The 18,710-nt window shown below is 38.7% G+C and overlaps 1 pseudogene; it reads left to right on the forward strand.

The window, feature by feature from the left end:
• The first annotated feature begins 2,257 nt into the window (after positions 1-2,257).
• On the forward strand, positions 2,258-4,238 carry LOC145906423 (uncharacterized; annotated as a pseudogene).
• Positions 4,239-18,710: the final 14,472 nt, after the last annotated feature.

Here is an 18,710-nt window from a genome sequence, read left to right on the forward strand (position 1 = left end):
ACTGTGAATTCGTTCATGTATCGTCCGAGAGCTTGATTTGCTGAAAGCTTGATCACAAATCTTACACTTAAATGGTTTCTCTCCAGTATGAATTCGTTGATGGATTTTCAAATCTGAGCTACTTTTGTAACATTTTTCGCAAAATTCGCATCTGAAAGGTCTATCTCCAGTGTGAATTCGTTCGTGTGCCGTTCGATAGCTTGATTGGCTGAAAGCTTTGTCACATATTTTACACTTGTACGGTTTCTCTCCACTGTGAATTCGTTCATGTATCGTTCGAGAGCTTGATTTGCTGAAAGCTTGATCACAAATATTACACTTAAATGGTTTTTCTCCAGTGTGAATTCGTTGATGGATTTTCAATTCTTGACGAGTTTGGAAACATTTTTCGCAAATAATGCATCTGAATGGTTTCTCTCCAGTATGAATTCGTTCGTGTACCGTTCGATGGCTTGATTGACTGAAAGCTTTAACACATCTGTTACACTTAAACGGTTTCTCTCCAGTGTGAATTCGTTCGTGTGTAGTTCGATGGCTTGATTGACTGAAAGCTTTAACACATCTGTTACACTTAAACGGTTTCTCTCCAGTGTGAATTCGTTCGTGTGTAGTTCGATGGCTTGAATGGCTGAAAGCTTTATCACAAATATTACACTTAAACGGTTTCTCTCCAGTATGAATTCGTTGATGGATTTTCAATTGTTGGCGAATTTGGAAATATTTTTCGCAAATATTGCATCGGAATGGTTTCTCTCCAGTATGAGTTTGAACGTGTTTGCTTAGATGACAGTTCCTGGTGTATGCTTTAGAGCATAATGTGCATTTGTAGGGATTCATTCTTCAAACTTCGTCAACGTAATATTTCTGATAATTTGTGTCTTAAATATCAGTATGGTTCGTCACTGATGCTACAACAGCTTTTCTGTTTCGTTTGTATTTCGTCTTTCTTATACCTCACATGTATTTATTCCCAAGTATTGCGCGCATATAAAAAGTTTTTCGCTGCGAAGCAAGTACATTCTCATAAACCATAATAAAGACAAAAACTTACTTTTACTTGTTATTTCAATAATAATATCAGCGCGCAAAACAAATATCTTGGATTTAAAATATAAATTCACCATTTGTTTTGTCTCTGTTTGTTGCATTGTCATTTGTAGCAAATATTGAGTTATTTCAATCTCAACTGCTTAAAACGTTATCGAATCACTATTGTCTTTCCCTTTTTAAACTGCAAACTTAACGCCACCTTCTAATCTTCTATGTGTAAAATACTTCTGCTTCTATTAAACGGTTGTTACGCAAATTCTTTCTTGCCTTGAACGAAGTGATTTTAACTGAGGCCAATGTACCTCCACATGCTCGGTGTCAACACTGTTACGCTTACCCGAGGTTCACACATTTCCATGCGTAACTTTCACGTAGTTTGGTGACTTGTTGGCCACAAACACCACAGCTTTACTTGACAGGAAGTTATTAATCTTTCACACTTAGTTCCCACCACGGCATGCATACAGTTGTTGTTTTTGTGTGGTCTGTAGTAATAGATCAGCTACACGTGTTTTGCACGGATGATTTAAAAGTATTTTAAAAGTAAAAGCCTCCATAGAATCTATTCATAAAATATAGAATGCGAATTTCGAAAAAATCCCCAAAATGCAAAAAGCAATAAACGTACGAAATAAAGCTGGGGTTTTTATCTAAGAAACTTGATCAAGATACAAAAGAAATATGCAGGTTATAATTGAAGAAATTGCACCGTACGAAAAAAATGCATTTGACACAAGGTTATTTTGTATTGTAATTTTGCAGACGTGAAGTTTCCACCATGGCAAGCACAACAAGTGGCGTTATAGAAAAGGCCGATTTCGGAACGAATATATTGAATGTTCTGGTTATAGCGAAGTTCTCGTGTATTCGACAAACATGACATGGGAATATTAGAGCCGACGGTAATATGGATACCTCTGTTGTTACCTACATGCCAAATGTTTACTTAAAAGCTTGGTCTTAACAATATTAAATTTCGGGCGTTAATGACGAGACTGGCTGTTGTGTGACCAGGTCAGGATGGTACGTGGGCAGGATGGTACCTGGGTAGGATGGTTCCTGTCGTTTAAGTCGGCATATCCAATACAGCACAAGACAGCGATAGTGCGGTCACTGATGGATAGAGCAGAAGCTCTGGTTTCGAGAGAAGAAAACCGTGACAAAGAGGTGAAGTTCATTAAGAATGCTCTACGAAATAATATCCATCATGGATGTTAAGAAGAAAGCCCGCGGTCAAACCACAAGAAACAGCGCCAACTGCCGGTACGATCGTTTTGCCATATGTTCCTGCTCTAACAGACACTCTAAGGCTTGCTTTGGAAGTAGGTTGAACGTCGAAGGCCTGGGCTTTGTAAGCGGATGATGATGTGGGCCAGAGTACTTTTTGAGTTTAATTTCTATTGAAAATTAATTGCAGCATTTTTTTGAATTAAACGGTTGTTTAACAATACATCTTACGTTTAAAACCGAAATATAAATTTGTTAATTCGTGATCGTTTTATCTTCTTTCTTTGAGAGGTTCTCTTCAATGTTGTGTCTATACGTTATTCTGTGTTTATTTACCACTCATTGCGAATTTGGTGTAATTGTTCCTTTTTGGATGCAAACATTTTTGACCAGAGTCTTTTAAATGTGGTAATTGCAGAAGTTGTGCAAAACCAGACAAACATACTTCAGTTGTTCTTCGGTAATAAACAACACAATTCAATTGAATGGTTTACAAAAGAGAGCACCAAGTGTGAAAACTGGCAGCGAAAATACGCCGGGCTCGAGTGAGGACGCCGATTTTTTCTTTCCACCAACGCGCGAGCTCGCCAGCTAGAAGTTTTTCTGTGTGTGCGGAACCAATTCGCTAGCGCGTGAACGCACGGGCGTACGCTACGTTTGCGACAGTTTCTGTGCGGACGCGTACTTAGAAAGAAACCGAAAACTTGGAAAAAATTAGTGTAATCACTCTGTATCTGTGGTAAACATTGCTTTGCATTATAGCATTGAACTTTGCGTTACTACCATTCATAAACACGCAATGCTGTCAAAAAGATTCATTGACGACATAATCTGGGTCTGTGCAAGTCCAGGTGATGCCAAAGCAGTGCAGGAGAAACTCAAAAATACGTTTGCCAGATTCAACCTGTCGCTCACGTTTCGACAAGCGTGCTCAGCCCAATCTGGAGGAATCCTGAAATTCCTAGACGTTCTACATGTGACTTCTGTTGTCGCTGAAATAGGTTTCAACACAAAAGACTTTGTGAAACCGACGGCCTTGGGAAGACGGTTCTTAAATGGGTTATCGCACCACCCTTGTGTGTTTAAATCAATTGTGTATAAATATCTACGGTCTCATTTCCCCAAGAAGATGACATCAGATGTCATAGCAACAGCGGCCAACTGGAACAACGGCTTGGCCCCGCAACACGGAAAAGTCCCACAAAAGGGTAGTATGGGCCACTGCATTTCCAAACCAATTAAAACTCTCCACAAAGGAAAGAGCTCTTAAAACCTGCAGGATCCGTCACTTTCAAGCGACCAAACACACTTTTTTTAACAAACCATCGTGCCCTTGCACTTGGAAACACACAGGCTGGTGGGTATTCTCGACCTTGCGGAAAATGCGCATTATGCAGCGGCCGAAAGAATTTTAAGACAAAGGTTCACTCTACCACCTGTATCACTACCCTTTTCCACCACACCATCCCTCTACGACAAAAACTTGCATGGAATTCACACCGTTCCACATGGCAAGCAGGACTTTTCAAAGATGCCATAGGGGACAAGTTGGCGCTAGTAAAACACCATCAAAATAAGTACCCCATCATATTTAAAAGCAAACCGGCATGGCAGATTGTTTTAGGGCAATTTTCGTCCAAGAACCTCCCACGGTCCTTTTAGATAATTGTGAAGACAAATGGTTAAACGACCTCGGGGCGTGCATAAACATTCAGCCTATGATTTTCTCCCCTCATGAAATGACCATTTTCGCGCTCTTCCATCTTTTTGTCTTCATTTCCATCACTGTTTTTGTATTCTGTGTGCGTTATTGCGTAATCGCCTTTTCGCTGTTCTACGTCACTACCCTTGCTCCCCCCACCTATTTTTGCGTTTGGCCACAAACACCTTTAGTGCAGTCTCTCGTCGCTTCTCTTGCTACCACAGCGGCGTGTCGCAGAAAACAGTTTTTATCGTTTTAATCGCATTGGCTTTTTGTCTTGGCAGTCCCGAAAGTGGACTTGCTGTTGAGTATTTTGTTTTTGTTGAGGTTTTTAATTTTTTATTGCTATTCTGTTTTAGATAGAAACTGAAGATGCCAATAGGCGAACTTAATATTTCTGTAATAAAGATCTAACACTGATACTGGTACTGATCGCTCTAATATTACATTTCGAAAGATATCTTCATTATAACTTGAGTTGGTATTTCTTCGTCTGTCTAAATTGAAGAATCTAAAACAAATCCACTCCAAAACAAATTTTAATGTGATTTATGTAAGAGCCGAAACTGCAGAAAGCTTACAGACAGATGTTACACTTGTGATATATCTCCAATATGAAATCGGATGTGGATTTACAATTCTTGGTGAATTTTTGTGACGTGTGTATTTAAATTAGAATTCTTGCTAAAAGCTTTATCACAAATCTTACACTTGTAAGGTTTCTCTCCGGTGTGAATTCGTTCGTGTGTTGTATGATGGCTTGAATGACTGAAAGCTTTATCACAAATCTTACACTTAAATGGTTTCTCTCCAGTATGAATTCGTTGATGGCTTTTTAAATCGGAGTTACTTTTAAAAAATTTTTCGCAAATTTTGCATCTGAAAGGTTTCTCTCCAGTGTGAATTCTCAGGTGATTTGTTCTTTTGCTTGCATCAGTAAAAGCTTTGTCACAAATATTGCACTTGTAAAGTTTCTCTTCAGTGTGAATTCGTTCGTGCCTTTTTCGAGAACATGATACGCTGAAAGCTTTATCACAAATCTTACACTTAAATGGTTTCTCTCCAGTATGAATTCGTTGATGGATTTTCACTGTTGAGCGAGTTTTGAAACATTTTTCGCAAATTTTGCATCTGTAAGGTTTCTCTGCAGTGTGACTTCTGGCGTGTGTACTTAGATATGCTTTCCGAGTGAATGAGTTAGAACATAACGTGCATTTGTACGACTTCATTCTTCACACTTCGTTAGAGTAACTGTTTAGGTCACTTCTGTTCCAAACGTATGAGTGTTTCGCCAGTGATTGTGATCTATGATTCGTAAAAACTTCTTTTCTGCTGTGAATCAACAAAATTGTCATGAACCACAAAGGAAAGTATTAATACGTTGAACCTAAATCCTTCATGTAAAACAATAAACATTAATATATGTAAAATAAAAATCTTGGCGTTAAAATATACATTAATCCATTCAATTTTACCACGCAGTAATATTTCATGCAATGTCATGATTGGCAGGATCGCCCCTTGCTTGGCGATCACAGCTAACGTATCGCGATCATGAGATTTTCAGGCTTGTCAGCCCAGATATTGCAGCCCAGCTGGATCAGCCACGACCCTGGAGTTACCAGGCCCAACGGTCTACCAATTGTGCTACAGGAGCTCAGTGGTTTCACGGGATATATTGTGGCCCAGGTACACGAGTGCGTAAACGGACAACTTGCCAGGCAACCTTCACATATACGTAGGGGATATTACTGCGTTATCTGATACGGTGGTAGAGTAATTCCGCGCAAATGTTGGTCTAACAAGAAATGTCATGCACATACATTGGTGTAGGGTTGGGTGACAAAGAACCATCGTGATGCGCATTACTCTGCTCTAAGATAAAATATCTTTGCTTCCTTCAACGAAGATTACATCGAATTCGGTCATTAGAGAATAAACTCTCAAACCTCATGCTCATAACACAATATGTTGGAAATTACTACTACACCGGCTCACAAAGTTTTTTCAAACTTGATCCACATATAAGTCTGTGCAAAATTGATAACTTAGTGCATTTTAAGAGTTAGGTGCGAATAGGGCAGCCACCTGTTGTCTTTAGTTACATATTCAAATTGATATGCTACACTAAATAATAGCGTTAATATTCCCCCAGACACAGTTACATGTTCACACATTTCCATGCACAACTTGTGTTTTTTTGGCGTGAACACGGTGCTGACATTTTGGACAGGAAATTAATAATCTTTCCTGTAAAATAGCAATAATTTCAACCAGTTGCGTCTCAAATGAAAGATACTGTTTCAAACATTACAACCACTATATGATGTGCTGAGTGCGGCAGTTTTTGGCGGTCGTGTCTTACTAGCCTAAACAACGAACTAACAACAATTCCTGCAAACAAATTGTAACTGACGCTGCCAGGCATATTTGATTGCTGAACACTGCTCTTTTAGCAAACTTTACTTTATCGACGTTTCGGCTGTTATGCAACAACCTTCATCAGCAGGTAACAAATGTAAGTTAAGCAAAGTGGACACGGTTGAGATACATAAACAAAGAAAAAACGCTACAAAAGAAAAGAAGAAGTGAAAAACGATAAGAAAGGTGCGAAAACACCTGCACTGTACAATTATCAGTAACCGCACGGGTTATCAAGGTTTTTGGAGTGCGCGATATTTAACGGCAAATTTCCTTGCAAGTGTCGATACACCAGTGGAAACAGAGTTTGCTTTTTGTCATTGAGTGATGACGCATGCGTATTAATGTTCAATGACTAAAAACATCCTCTTATACATATCGGATTCGCGTTCCAAAATGATCGTCCTTGTAAAGTCCACCGCATGTCCTGTTCCCTGCGGTGGTTGCAGCGACGTATACATTGGGGAAACTAGCCGTGCACTAAAAAACAAGGTTAAAAGAGCACCAGAGGGACGTAAAAAACCATGAAGAGAAAACAGATCTTTCTAAACATGCGGCCGAAACAGGACATACAGTGGAAATATTTTTACAAATAATATTTTTACAAATTTATTTTCACAAGGTTTCAACCCCTGTATTCAAGTATTCTGGCACTAAAAAATCAGTAAAGGACTTGCTTAATAGCTGTAGAGGGATCTAGTCCTTGGTTAGGCATTGTTTATTTATCTGCGACAGCAAATTACTTTATTTGGTGTATATAATGAAGTCACAAGTCTCGAATTTACGCTTTTCTTTAAGCTATCTCATCAAGCTCACACTACAGCGTGGTAGCGAACCTAGTGGTGATAGCGGAGATAATGAAAAAAAACACGCTCACACGTGACCGTAAAAACCTGAAGCACAAACGAGTGAACCAGGAGCAATGAGTGCGACTAAAAATGGAAATAATTAGTACAAGGTAAAATGCAATAAAAATTATCTAATTCTCAGTAAAATTATTTTCTGAATATTTATAGATGCTTGCGTCATATGAAGCCATTTGGCCTCACAACAAAAGTAAACCAATGCGTTCATTTCCTGACAAACGAAACAATCGTATGGCGCAGGGAGTAATAATGTGTTCAGAGAAACACGCAGTGGGTGGGTGAGTGCGACAGAAACTTGAACAAAGCAACTGCAGTCGTTTATGTATTGATTGATTGCGTTGTTTAAGGTAATTAGTTTTAGTTATAGAACATTGTAGCGTTTTTGCTATGTATTTATTCCCCTTGCATTTAAAGAAAACGTAATAGGTAGCGCCATATCGACTCAGCAAAGTATTTCTTATCTTAACGGTAAACTTCACACCATCTTCTAACCTACTATGTTTGAAATATTTAATAAAAGCAGCTGTTACGCATTATTTCTTATACCTCCACATGCTTGGTATCCACACTGTTACTTACCAGTCGTTCGTTCACACAGTTCCATGCTTAACTTTCACACAGTTTCATATCTGCTTGCTCACAAACGCCACAGCTTCGCTGGACAGAGATCCTTGCTTGGCGATCACATGAGGATTGCAGGCATTGCTGCCTAGCTGGATATGCGATCTTAACAAACTTAAAATTATAAAGTTATATAAACGCAATAATGCAAATTGTTACGTCATCACCAACACCAAGATCACCGCTGAACTATGCAATGTGTTTCTGTTATGCAAGCCACGTTTTCCCATGTTAAATGTTAACATAGTACAGCGTAATTTCCTCTGTTTCTCAACAATAAATCTTTGTATTTTACTTTGATGTAGTTCTTCGTGTAAATCGGCTAAAATTTAACCTATAACCTCCGAGTATCCGAAACATTTTAAATGTATACCCGCCATATGGAATGGTGTACACACCACCTTATACCGAACCAATTGATTGTTTGCATTGAGAATTGTTAATTGTTATATTTTTGTTATGAAATAATAGCTTGAAATGCAAAAAGCCTCAATGGCATAAACTACAGAAATCTTTACTACGTATTCGTTACTCTGAAACTTTATGACGGGATTTCGCAAGTGTAACGTAATTTTACGTTACATAACAATGTGCATTTATGGAAGTAGGTTGCATGGCCAGTATGTCATTGTTCGGAATTTCTCATCATTGGGTTGGGTAAAGTCATAAGTAGGTCGTCTTGCCAGGCGTGTTCATTTCAAACTGTAGCGTTAGCAACGGTTGTGTATTCACGTGATTTGTGTCCTATGTGTCCTTTCCAACTGTTTCTCAACTGTTTTGGTGTCATATTAATGTTAAGACTTGTGTAGTTTTAAAGCAACTGTTGCGTTGTCAAGTGATTTGAGTGGCCAGTTTGAAGTGTTTGGTGTGGTAGCTAAGAGACGAAAGGCGTAAAGACGCTAGACGCTTTCTTGTGTGACTGTCCTGTATCGTCTTTCAAACGACCTGTCTTTGTTAAACTGTCCGCTGATCGTTGGTCTTTTGTATTCTCGCTTTATATAATGAGTGTGCGTGGTTTGCAGGGTGCGTGAGTTAGTGGTTACTATTTTGTAATTCGGTTTTGTTCAATTCTGTCTGGACGTTTGGGCGTAAATTCACTCAGTTTGGCGTTGGTATAATTGCGCATGTTAATTTCGTATCCAAAATTGTTCGTGGTAAATAAATATTGGTGTAGTGTTTGCATCGAGAGTTAAGTAAAGTCAGGTTAGGAAAACACAACAATTAGAACTCACGTGCGATCTAATGTCAAATGCGCTAATCAAATAGGATTCCCATCGATCATAAATAATATTGTTGAGACAAAATTCGAGACTCATATTTGACATAATAGGTCGCAACAGCAAGTGTAACCTTTTTATTCAACACGTGTATTGTCACCCCTGGATTTCGTTTAAATCAAAACTTATTATCAGAGAAACCACAAACATTATATTATTTAAGCTATAATTTCACTCGACCTGTATTAACACCGTCACAATCATGACAAACACAAGTGTCTCGTGTATTGTTGCGCAGCGCAGCAGTTGTTGTAGCATATTGGTAAGAATTGGCATTATTGAGTGTAAGGTTGGTTTGTTACTTCATAATTACTAAATTTACAATAGACCGAGTGAAACAAAAATGTGCCGCTTTCAGTTGGGGGGTTCGTTATCGAATTGTTTAAAATTTAGTGTCATGGCAACATGATTTATGGTATAAAAAGAAACTGACACGAAAGGGAAATTGAGTCGTTTTCAATGTTTAGAGGAATAAGACCGACGGAATGTTTTTTGCGTGTTTTTAAAACCTGAAAAAGTCACCCTTCATATGTTACAAAACGTTGAAAAATCGAGGCCCATGCGACCAATTAAAGAACCTACATATTTTTTACAATTTACGAACGTATTTGGGCACCACAGTAGAAAGATTGGTAAATATGTGCCATAGTTGATAGAAGTAAATTGATTTGCAAAATGGGAAATGAAGAATATTTCTATGTGATCAAAAATAAATTTAAAATATATGCCTGGCAAATTATTTGCTGGACTGATTGCATAATGTAGCGGCACAAAAGTGAGAAATACGTTGAAACATAAACAAATGTGTAGCGAAAAAGACAGTTTTGATGGACAGGAAATTTTCTGTTATTGAGGAAGATTAAGGACCATTGATGTTTGTCTTGGTCTCATCGGATGTTTTTCCACCATCTGCAGCAAACTTACATTAGCATTTCACTTGACTGAGAGTTGTCCGGTTTGCCGGATGCAACAGACTGAACTTAATTACGTTCACACTAACGTTTTTGGCACGATTGTTGTTAGTAACGAAACTCTTTTATACTTTGAAACTAAATCTTTCATGTAAAACAAGAAATATTAATATAGGCAAAATAAAAATCTTGTCTTTAAAATATACATTAATCCATTCATTTTAGTAATCTTTCATGCAATGGCATGATAGACAGGATCGCCCCACTGCGCAGGTCCTAGCATGGCGATCATAGCTGAGGTATCGCGATCATGAGGTTTTCAGGCTTGGCAGCCCAGACATTGCAGCCTAGCTCAGCCACTTTTTCCTTACAGGTCAGAGTACGATTTGCAAAATCGAGCACCCAGTGAGGTTTGAACTCACGCGCAAGCGCACAACTTGGCAGACAACCTTCGCATATGCGTAGGGAATATTACTGCGTTATCTGATACGGTGGTAGAGATCCCCTGCGTATATGTGAAGGTTGCCTGGCAAGTTGTGCGCTTGCGCACCAGTGTTCGTTGGCCACAATTTTCCCCGTGAAACCACTGAGCTCCCGACGCTCAGTTGGTAGAGCGTTGGGCCTGGTTAGCCCAGGGTCGTGAGTTCAAACCTCACCGGGAGCTTGATTTTTCAAATTTTGCTCCGACTTGAAAAAACAGTGGCTGATCCAGCTGGGCTGCTATGCTTGGGCTGTCAAGCCTGCAAACCTCATGGTCCAATTTCACCATAAACTTACTTTGTTTCTCCCAGCAGTTGCAATGTGTAGTGTTGCCATGACGTTTACATTTATATATGTTAAGATGGTTAATTTTGGCATTCAAACTGTTTTTTTTTCATTAAACTGCTGCTACACATAATTTCTTTCTCGACTTGAACAAAGTGATCTCAACTCTGGATAATTATTCGATTCTGAATATACCTCCGTATGATGTATTTTATGTGCGATCGTTGTAAATAATGTCACCTAGCTATCATTTAAATAATGAACACGTATTTCTGTATAGCCATTACCACTAACTATCCTAGTAAATACGATGAGTAATTCCGCACAAATGTTGGACGAACAACAACTGTCATACACATACATTGGTGTAGGATTGGGTGACAAAAACCCTTTTACTTAACACCTTGTTGATGCGCATTAAGCTGCTCTGAGATAAAATGTCTTTGCTTCCTTTAACGCAGATTGCATCGAATTCAATCATTAAATAAATCAACTATCAAACCTCTACATGTTTGTAGCACAATATGTTGGAAATTACTACTACAACGGGTCAAAGTTTTTTTGAAACTTAATTTTTATATAAGTCTGTGTAAATTTGGTATCTCAGCGCATTTTAAGAGTTAGGGCAACCCTCTGTTCTTTGGATTGGAAATTATTACTTTTTCCTGTAAACTCGCAATACTTTCAACCAGTTGCGTCTCAAATGAAAGTTACTGTTTCAAACATTACAACCTCTACATGATGTGCTGAGTGCGGCAGTTTTTGGTGGTCGTGTCTTACTAGCCTAAAACAACGAACTAATAACAATTTCTGTAAACGTGTAACCAATAGCTGATCCTGTATAGCGAACAGCTTTAACTCTCATCAACACCAATACAATGAGGTGTTCTGCATATTGATGCCGGACAAATGAGATCTGTCGTATTGCGTTTTCTCATACATTGGTGTAAGACCGCATAAATAAACTCTCAAACCTCTGTATGCTCGCAACGCAATCTGCTGCTCGCCCGTTTCGTTCACAGTGTTCCACGCACAACTTTCACATAGTTTCGTGCTGCAGCGTGATTCGGTTAAAACTGCAGTCTTGTGATGTTAACCGCCTTTGGAGTACAATCAATTGTTTCGAGGGAGTAAAAATGCGTAACAAAGCCGCATGTGGGACAACTTCCAGCTGGAAGCTGTTTTGATGAGAATTTGACCTCGCATTCCAGCGTTCGCGGAGTTCGTATACACTGTTCCTAAGGTGTCGGTTTTAACGCCCAGTTTGACTTTTTTCAACATCAATTTGCGGGTTATATATTGGGCGGATTTGCCAATAACACTTTCAAGTTTCAACCTCTATCATCATGTATTTTGGCACTAATGTCTCATACCATCTCGCTTAATAACTGTAGAGGAATCTAACCATCAGTTAGGCATTGTTTATTTATCTGTGAAAGCAAATTACTTTAGTTCGTGGTGTATGTAATGAAGCAACAAACCTCTGATTTACGTCAGCAGATTTTAATTTTGAAAAGTCGATTTCGCGTATGTAAGTTACCATAAGCATCGTCAGTTTCTGCAAATATTACGTAATAGTAGTGATGAAAGCAATAATTTGCACACAAAACACCGCTGCAACTGGAAGTCTTTTCTTTACGCTATCTTCACAAAGCTCAAACTGTGAACAACGGTGTGGTAGCGAACCTAGTGGTGATAGCGGAGATAAGGAAAGAAACGCACGCTCACACGTGACCGTAAAAATCCGGAAGCACAAACGAGTGTACCAGGAGTAATGAATGCGAGTGAAAATGGGAAGTAATTCAAAATGCTATAAAAATCATTTTCGGATTGTTTACAGATGTTTGCGTCATATAAAGTCATTTGGTCTCACAATAAGAGTAAACCAATGCGTTCATTTCCCGACAAACCAAACAATCATATGGCGCAGGGAGTAATAATGCGTTCAGAGAAACACGCAGTGGGTGGGTGGGTGCGACAGAAACTTGAACAATGCAACTCGAGTCGTTTATGTATTGATTGATTGCGTTGTTTTAGGTAATTGGTTTTAGTTATAGAACATTGTAACAGAACCAAAACGTTAAAAACGTAACCACGGTAGGTTAAAGCTACCAAGTGCGACAATTCACGAACAGTTGCCGAATTCCAGCTAAATCAGAGTAAATTTGGGCTGGTTTTGGGCTTGTTTCAGAAAATCCTTGTTTGGGCGGTTTTTGGGCTAGTTTTGACCAGGCGTTGGGAGGTTTTAGAAAATTGTACCTGGCAACATTGACTGCAATTTAAACCGAATCAAATCGAATCACGAAACTATGTGAAAGTTGTGCGTTGGTGCTGTGTGAACGAAATGAGGCGAGCAACAGTTTGCGTTACGAGCATACAGAGGTTAGAGAGTTTATTTATGCGGTCTTACACGAATGTATGAGAAAGCGCAATACGACAGACCTCATTTGTCCGACATCAATATGCAGAACACCTCGTTGTATTTGTGTTGATGATAGTTAAAGTTGATCGTTACAGGATCAGCTATTGGTTTAATGTTTGCAGAATTTGTTGTTAGTTCGTTATTCTAGACTAGTAAGACACGACCACCTAAAACATTACGTCACCACTCAGCACATCATATGGTGGAAAACATTACGTCACCACATTCTGGGCGTGCTGGTCGGATACTGCCTGAAGTTCCGCGTTAGTTTCTGACACACAGAAGGATCTACGCGTTTCATGCTGCTTAGAAAACACAACCTCACCACATTCTGGGCGTGCTAGTCGGATTCTGCCTGACGTTCCGCATCAGTTTCTGCCACACACATGGAAATCAGGTGATTTTTGTGTTCTTGGTTAAGTTTATTCAACATTTCAGTCAAAAATAGCTAGCAAGAGTAATGAAATGACAAATCGCTCCGACCCACAACATGACGGTAAGTTGTTCCAACTAATTATTTTCAACTGTTGTAAACTATACAACCAGAAGTCGTGGAAAACTATCCTGATGGCTAACATTAGAGTAAAATATAGTCCAAAAGCAAACGTGTACCACAAAAAGCAAAACATTCAATCGATTCAATTGCTTTGTTTTGTGCATGTTATCCAAACCTAACAACAGTTTATGAGGAACCACAAGTACCAGAAGAAAAGACTTTTCAAAGTTACGTACTTAAGAGAATGAAGACTTTGCTGATGGTGTTGGTTGTGATTGTACTGATATTTATTGGCACGACACTCGCCATGGTAAGATTTTTATCTGATTTTACTTTGTCTGTTGACGATAGAGACGGGAAAATATTTCCATATTAATGCGTGCTGGTTGGCTGCCAAGGATCTCTTGGTTAGAGAGTAAGATTGTGAAATCAAAAACACGCAGCAATAAACATTTCGTATGTTTATGTAAGTTGTTCAATCTGTCGACCTCCAGCACTTAAATGCGTACCGTGTGTAACGTTTATGCTGTGACGTAATGTTCACATTTACGTAATTTTCCATTAGGTAATGGAGAGTGACTTGCAGTTTTGTACCGCCCAGATAAATACCACAGTTCTCGGAACTGCCCAGGGAGAATTGATCGTAATCGCATAATGACAGTATCGTAGCTCACGTGAACGCATAATTCAAGTGCGTATAAGTTCTAAGTTCTTGTGGTCACAATTCATTCAACATCGTGGAATCGCCACTCTGCGCTGGGCTTCTGCCTAGTGTAGTTTAACCATTCCATTCCACTCTTCCTCTTCCCATACTAATCCATAATGTCGTCAATTTTGTAACAAGATTTGATATCACGTTTTTCAAAAATAACAGAACCTAATAGCTGTGGTTAATAGCCCAAAAATTAAGACGAAACAGAAAATTCTTAATATTTCACAAGCAAGGCGATTTCATCTAGTGGAAAATACAGGTTTAACGCCTATAAGTTAAGTGTAGTTATCTACTATATTACCATTCCTTCTTACCTGTTTTTATTGACTCTTTGCATCACCAACAACAGGTGAAACAGGGTCGACCGGGCTCAAGGAATCCAATGGTTCCAAAGAAGATGCAGGAGAATCACGTGACTTTACTCCTGCACTAACTGACGTCAATCCTCAACTCGTTAAACTACAACTGAGAGTTTCAAACCTACAAGGCAGGATATGTCTCTTAACAATTACGTATCAGAATATCTCAATATCATAAATCAGAAAAGTTCCTGAAGTGTTTATTTGAAACCGACTTTTCGTCTGCCAACCGGCGAGACGAGACTTTCTCAGGGCATCAAGCGCATAAACACTAAAAACGCCAGAAAAACGTAAGAAAAAGTTTTCTACCACCTGGCGGATCTTTGAAAGTATTTTGCGACCAAAGAGAGACGGTGGAGGCTGCATGGTAAGATTTTGCAAAGAATTTCATGATTACCAAATTAGTGCAAAAAGCTCTCGTTGGACCGAGTGTTGCTGTGGAAACTATTTCCTCTTTTTGTCCACTTTTCCATGCGGTGTTCCTAAGTTCAAATATGCTGTGTTTTCACGTCGATTTTTAACCGTAAATTTGTAGCGATACCGATGATCCCTGCACAGACAGGCGACATATATGTCGTAAAAACTTGAAACAGACAAACGACTTAGGAATATTTATCATTTTTTACTTGAGTCTGGTCATCAACCATACCGTGGTTTGGTCATTAACTATAGTTAGACTGGGATAGTCACTGTTAAATCGAATTTACAAATTTTAAAAAACAAGTCTTTGCTTGGCCGTTAGGCAAAGTCGTCTGATAGTCACACAAGCTGCACTGATGAGACCTCATTGGTCGAAACAGTGTCCATCTGTATGAAGTTTACACAACTACTCAAATTTTGTTTTCCAGGAGATAGCCTAAGTTACCATAACAGAAAACCTTTCACAACCTTAGATCGGGACAAGGACAACATGGCAGCTTTCTCCTGTTCGAATTCACACGGTGGTGGATGGTGGTTTGGAAACGGCCCAATGTGTTATAGCACCAACCTAAATGGTTTTTACGAAAATGTCCAACTTCGAGAATGGAAAGGTGTCGTGTGGAATGGTTTCCGACTAAATTACTCTCTGAAAAAAGCAGAAATGAAAATACGGAAAATCCCATTTTCATATTAAAGTTCAAGCGCACGTACGGACAATCCAATATCATCACAAGATTGACGAAATGAATTCCGTTCACAAGCAAATATTTTCCATTATAACAAAAAAAGAAGATTTGAAACAATTTATGAACATTCATAATTTTGTATGGACGATTTTGACGATAACTTGAGATAAATTGGTGATGATGGAAACAGTTTGTGTTGAGTACTTGCGTCAACTCAGATGCATTAAAAAGTTTATGCACCGATGTCTCCGCAAATACTCAACTAATTTTAGAAAGCTTGGTATTACTAAAATCGGCATTACATGTACCTTCAACTTGTGCATAGAAAGAAATTACTGCAAGGGCACTTTGACGTAAAACAGAGTAATTTTTTTTTTGCTTGAAACGTCGTGCAGCATGTCAGCTTAATCTAGTTTTACTTAACGTTGTTTAAAGGCGAGTAAGCAAGATTGTAGTGAGAGAGGCCGCTACAATAACAAGATTAAAAGTAAAGAGTTCTTTAGAATCTTCATCAAACAACCCACAAGCATTAATATCCGCACGCTTTTAGTCCACAAAACATGTTATTGTAGTGGCCTCTCTCACTACGTTTACCGTTCCCTTTGCGCTCCAAAAGCGAACCGGACAGATTGCCTTCTTTCTTTCTCCCTCGTCCCTCGTGGCTTATTTGCCCATTGTGTATTCTATCTTGATATACCTTGAATAAACACCTCGCTAGATTATGGTAAATCAGTCCAATACGTTTGTGCATTTTTTTTAGAATAAGTTGATTACCAATGTACACAGTAGAAAGCGGTAACAAAGAAGTTTATTTTATCTGATTCTCTGCATGTTGTTTCATTAAAAGTTGTGAAATTTACTTTCACGCTTAGCGCGAAAAGTTAAACGCTTTTAATGCAAAATGCAATTGTGTGACGCCACACGATATGAGTTGACAGAGGTTTCAACGAATTGAAAAGTGTTGGCGTTTAAGGCTTAGCGTATAATAGAGATCAGATGCCTTCAAAAATAAAATGAAGATAAACAAATCAAATCCAGTAGACATATTTTGAATGTTAAATTTGTTTCAAAAAAATTAAAATCATTTCTATTTTACTCTAAACTACTATGCGGATAAACAAGGAACACAGGAAATTAAGTTGCATGATGAGTTGTGGAGTGATAAAACTGTAAAAGTTATCGAGTCAAGTACCCACGTGACTGTGATTCGTCACCATCTGTTGAAGGATTTGGTCTGGACAACATTTATCACCAAGTAACAACACGCATATAAGATATGTCCGTTACAAACACTCCAATACAATTGTGTTTGAAACGACGCTAGGTGTCGCTCATGAGTAGAAACGGTTCGCATCAGATGTCGGTGTTTGACGCCAACCACATCGTCCCACTGTGCGGTGAACTTTCACCTAAATCTCCTTCCCTTCTTCTCTCCAGACACAGTAGGTGATTCTCCCCGCCTTCAATCTGATTCGCGGTGAATATTTTTCGCTTCAAAACAAATTTCAGATCATGGTCCAAACTTGAATTTATATTTTATTTTCTACATCCTTGTGTGTCAATGAAACATTTTACAAAAATTAACAATTCCACAACCGAAAATGTTTTTTCGCTCCGTTAAATTTTTCACTGTTTTTTTGTTTTTTCCGGCCTTACATTAAATCCCCACCATTCGTAACCAGGCGAGTTGTTAATTGAAAATCGAAATTTATGTCACAAATATTTTAATATTAAGATTTGAATTCAACGTTTTTATTACATTTGATTTCTTTAACTAAACAAATTGGAAATTTACCCACTTCAAGATGTTGAAATACGTAAACATGATACGTGCTATAGGTTTATTGACGTCACATCAAACGTATTGCGGCCAGTCTGGTCAGTTGGACAATCCTGTATCGCAAGTGGTTGCATGAAATGCTTATGCGTTTTCAGATACAAGTTTCATTGACATTCCTATAATGCATTAAAATCGTTACAGTTCGTATAAGTTGACGAAACCTTAATCGTTACCAAGCGTTCGTTACAGGTGGCTGCTCACAGAATGTGGCGTCTCCCGACGTTCCTCTTGACTTATCCTGACTTATCCTAGTTCAGATAAAAGCTCCCAACCTGACTGTATTCGTTCTAAAACCATTCCACTCAAACAACGCGTTTTGAATTCAGGCGTCATTTGTAAAGTTTGGTTGTCATTCCTCAGATGCATTTAAATAAGAATCACCAAAAAAAATATTTAATCGAATATTTAATTAAGGAAGCACATGCCTGAATTTGTGCGTTACTTGTAACCGTACCAATCATAACGTCCATACAAACCGTTTCCGCACGTATACAATATCGCGAAAACTAAAGCACAGTTTTTCTCACTTATTGAGAAAAGCGAAACCAACAAGATATGTGTTTGGTTGACGTTCTCATGCAAATTCTGGATTACTAACAATTGTATGGTATTGAACTGTCATTTGACTCATTATTTAAAACCAACTCGCAACAGCAATTGAAAAATCTTTAATATTGAAGTCCAAACAATTCTTGTACATTTATCCGGTAAAGGTTTATACGCTTGAGCGACGATGTGCGTGTCTGGGGCAAACGTGGCTGGGGTAAACCTGACTGGGGTAAACGTGACTGGGGTAAACGTGACTGGGGTAAACGTGGCTGGGGTAAACCTGGCTAAGGTAAACCGTTGGCTGGGGTAAGTGTGGCTTGGATAAACCGTCGGCTGGTTAAAGTGATGCTTATGTTCCACTCTGATGAACACAGTAGAGTCGGTTG

The sequence above is a fragment of the Ascidia mentula genome, chromosome 6, assembly GCF_947561715.1.
Source record: "Ascidia mentula chromosome 6, kaAscMent1.1, whole genome shotgun sequence".
Lineage (NCBI taxonomy): Eukaryota > Metazoa > Chordata > Ascidiacea > Phlebobranchia > Ascidiidae > Ascidia > Ascidia mentula.